General features: G+C 29.5%; 1 long non-coding RNA gene across 1 annotated transcript; it reads right to left on the reverse strand.

Moving 5' to 3' along the window:
• Positions 1 to 1,788: 1,788 nt before the first annotated feature.
• On the reverse strand, positions 1,789 to 4,169 carry LOC127714624 (uncharacterized). Its single transcript, XR_007987824.1, has 2 exons — positions 3,569 to 4,169; positions 1,789 to 2,918 (listed from the first exon to the last, which is right to left on the reverse strand). It is a non-coding gene; the product is annotated as an uncharacterized LOC127714624 (long non-coding RNA).
• Between the last annotated feature and the right edge of the window lie 466 nt (positions 4,170 to 4,635).

The following is a 4,635-nucleotide window of genomic DNA, read 5'->3' on the forward strand; positions in this document are numbered from 1 at the left end:
AAGACATTAGGACACAACCAATTAAAAAAATATAAGAATATCATATTAATTCCATATTTTTAGTGCAAGTACACAAATGTTTTTTTTATTGTTTATTTCTTCTTTTATCAATCAGTTTGATTTTTCAACTATGCCCAGGCTAAGAATTTGTGCACATGCATATTGATTTCCCCACTTTCTGATACCAAATTTGGACACTTCTTTCTCTAATACTGATTTTAAACTCAATATCAATGTTCATTATGCATTTGATAAACTGCAGAAGTATAATGATATTACCGAGGGATTTCTACACTATTTATATGTGTTTTACCCTAATTCAAACAAGTTAATGCTAAAGTTGAAGTATTTTTGTGGCTGATGATGATAGATTTAATTTTGTTTTATTCAAGTTTTGTTTTTTGTGTTCTGTCATTTTGCATTGTTTTTGTTTTGTTGTATATATTTTTTTTGGGGGGGGGGGGGGGGGGGTAAAATTAATCTGTCATTTGAATAATTAATATGCATTTATGCTTAGATGTACAGCAATATTTGGCTAGTAAATAGAACCAATTATGAAGTTCTAGGAAATGTCTTCTCAGGAACAACCCTTTTATTGAGGTTCTTCATTTTGAATGTTGTTGATATAGAAGTTCTGAAATCGTCAACATACAGAGATTTAATTAATTTGAGAGAGCCTGCGTGTTATGTTCCAGTTTTGCATCAGTTAAACATGATAAATTTGTTCCAACCTATTTTTTAACAAGATTTCAGAGTTTGGATACTTGGTATCTGGTACTGATTTGTCAGATCAGACAACAGAAAACAGCATTGTAAAATTCTGCTTGTATGTCCATTTTATTTCAATTTGGTATTTTTGGAATACAAATGAGATAAAGCCATTTTAAATTGAGTAACATCAGCTGAACAGAATGTACAGGAACCAATCATTTAGTAGTCTTAAGAGCAAAGAATGGTAGGGAATCTGCCATTGTACTCAGTACCTTTCGAGCTACCATGTAAAAAAATGACTCATGATGTCAGATTTTACAAACCACATTGACATTAATTATCCTGAATGTCATATAATATAATAGTCAAATAATAAAAACAGAAGCCGGTGAGCCCATTTTGTAATCCAGTCTTGTTACAGGCAGCCATGAATGTAGCGTGTACCTTTGGCTTTCAATTGAATCTTTGCGATGATTTACTGGTAGCTTTTAATTGAATTTAGTCTTGTATTTTGATAAGAATTGCCAAGACTTAGGTCTTTTATAGCCTATCATATGGTATGGGTTTTGCTTATTGTTAAAGGCAGTTCAGTGACCTTTAATTTTTTACATCCTTATCCTTTGGTCTCTGGTTGATTTTTTTTTCAGTGGCAATCATACCACATTCACCTATATCTATAATAATGATTGAAATGGGTAATAGTTCTTGTTATGATAGACCAAATATTTTTTCATCACAATTTCTTTAATTTCACCAAAAACGACTGAATTACCAGAACTGTTTTTTTTTATGGAACAAAAGCATTTCTAGAAGACACAAACTATGGTTTATGATTTGAATATATCAAATACAGCAATAGTTCAAATCCATAAATGAGCAGGTTACAATTGATAAAGAAGCAAAAAACAGCATCCAATACTTTTTTAAACCAAATTCAAAGTCTTAATAGCTACCAGATTGCTGAGATTAACTTTAATTGTCATAGAAAGTTGGTGTGTCCTCATTTTCTAACAACAGCTGGATATTTGTTAATATACATGTATATATTGATGCATACAAAAAAATAAAAGAATTAGAATATATGATGAACAATTTATTGAACTACAAGAAAATTGTAAATGAAACACATGGTACTATACACATTTTATACAACTTGCCACATTTTCAGAAGATCCCTAAAAAGAGCCAAATATCTGTCTAACCAAAAAGGAGGTTTAAATTTTTTAAATAAAACATAAAGAGTATGGTTGTCCTGTTTTTAGCAAAATCTTTTTGAAAAAAACATGATGATCTGCCAGATCTGGTCACATACATGCATACAAAGAAGATAATAACACCAATAAATAATGAACTGGTAACATTCACATAAAAAAAGACAGATTGACCAGCATTCACAAGTACAGGTACTAAAGGTGCAATACCAACTTTCCCAAGACGGTACAAAACGACCAGCATTCACAAATACAGGTACTAAAGGTGCAATACCAACTTTCCCAAGACAGTACAAAACGACCAGCATTCACAAATACAGGTACTAAAGGTGCAATACCAACTTTCCCAAGACGGTATAAAATGACCAGCATTCACAAATACAGGTACTAAAGGTGCAATACCAACTTTCCCAAGACGGTATAAAATGACCAGCATTCACAAATACAGGTACTAAAGGTGCAATACCAACTTTCCCAAGACGGTACAAAATGACCAGCATTCACAAATACAGGTACTAAAGGTGCAATACCAACTTTCCCAAGACAACACAAATATTACCAGTATCATTAAAACATGAAATAAGATACCATGGAATGACATGTACTAGGCAAATGTTTCAAGGTAAACAAATGTTTAATTAACTATATTAAACATTCAATCTTTAAAAACTTTTCTCCTTTGAACTTTTCAAGAATATCTTGGAATGTATTGTAAATAACTTTTCACACAGGATAAAATTAATTTAAAAAAAAATTAGCACATTTAAGCCTCTTCAGATTTTTATTGATTTAATTTGTCTCTTGTCAAAGGAAAATTATGATTTTCCTAGAATTTAAAATTTATTTCTTAAAAGTGGCAATTACATAAACATGTAGTAGAGAATAATACTATGCAAGATATCATATATATTATTTTTGATTAAAATGTTCATTCACTATCTGTGGAGAGTCCTACAAAGACAGTAAACCAATATCTCTGTACTCCCATTCACTTACCTGAAATAAACAAGAAAAATTAATATTTTATAACAAGTTTTTGCAAGGCAAGTATCAATATGCCCCTCTTATTATCATGGCATGCAGACAAATATAATACTACTTAGCTTTCATAACTTTTTCATTTTAAATCCAACAACACCATCACTTACTTATTTAAAAGTACAAATATTATAGAATCGATAGTAACCAGATTAGCTTGATAAAGTACAAGTACAAGTTGTAGAACCTAGTTACTGATATACATATAATAATTTATATACATACAATGAAATTCAATTGCAAGAAATTACAATTCAATCCTTATCAATAAAAAAATAATGTATATTTACAAGGCCTTATTCTGTAAACAAGTTAGAAAACTATCAGATCCCTAGTCCATTCAAAACATATCATAAGTGAATGTGTACATCAAATCAACATTGTTAAAAATTGCTAGTCAATTTATAAAGTTATTTGTGAAATTGCATTAATCTTTGTACTGATTAAATCCACATACAAATATATTTGAATGTTATGTGTTGCTATTAATAGGCACTTGTATAATCAACATTGTTGATATACTTTGCATTGAAAATTAGAGAAAAATATTTTGCTGTATTTACAAACTACTGTACCCACCCTTTCCACTTTTTATATAATATACATACCTTAATTATCTGTACATTCAACATAAAATTTTCTCAAACCAGTATTTTAAGGATCTGAAACTTGTACAAAACATAAAGCAAATTAGTAAAGGTAATTGTTCTTGCTCATTTATGGTAAAAACATAATATAGGAAAATATCTAAGCCACAGTTATCATGTAATAAATGATGCTATCTGAAAAAAAGACATGAAAATATGTACAGTACAAAATTTGTATTAGACATAAATATTTGCAAATTCCCATTGATGTCCGTTTAAAATAAACACCAAGGACAGCCATTCAGTAGTCCTAAAAAAATATTAAGTGATTAATACAGTTGTCTCCAATATCTCAAATTTTAAGAGTTATCTCTCTTTTGTTGAGGTTTCAATAAATCATTAATTCAAGCCCCTAAATACCTGAAATGCACAAAAAACTGAGGTTCAAAGGAAGAGTAAACAATAACAAATTTGAACAGGAAACTTGCAAATCTAGTGGTAGGAATTTGGAAACAAAACAATTGTTAAAAAAAGACTATCATGACTAATGAATATTGATAAAATAAAAAAAATATCATTGAATATTATCAATTTTGCATGAAAGTTATATACAAAAATGTATTAGTCCTAAACATTCACACACCACAAAGATATCATATTAGTTTATACAAATGCAGTTTATATAACTGGATCAAATAATATTGACAAGCAAAAAGTCAAAACTTCCAAATTGTGTATCAAGTTTAGGTTCAAGGCTTCTCCATTGAAACATTCTTTCAAAACAGAAGTGTTAATATCAGTTATAGCAGAGGTTGGGTATAGATTATTATGACAGCAAGCCAACAACACAAATTTCCAGGACATCAGAAAATAAATATGCAGAACTTAACAATTAAAAGAAGACCTATTACAATATATCAAGCCTGATTCCACTTTTCATCTAAAAGCACTGTGATAAATTGAACAGCTTTGCCATTAACAACATATTCATGAAAGTATTTTTATCTGAAAAAAAATAAAAATTAAATCTCTTCATTACTGAAAAGCCAGTAATCATCTGTTTGATCAAGTTCCTCTACTAATCCATC

Source organism: Mytilus californianus, unplaced genomic scaffold (genome assembly GCF_021869535.1).
Source record: "Mytilus californianus isolate M0D057914Y unplaced genomic scaffold, xbMytCali1.0.p SCAF_9, whole genome shotgun sequence".
Taxonomy (NCBI): domain Eukaryota; kingdom Metazoa; phylum Mollusca; class Bivalvia; order Mytilida; family Mytilidae; genus Mytilus; species Mytilus californianus.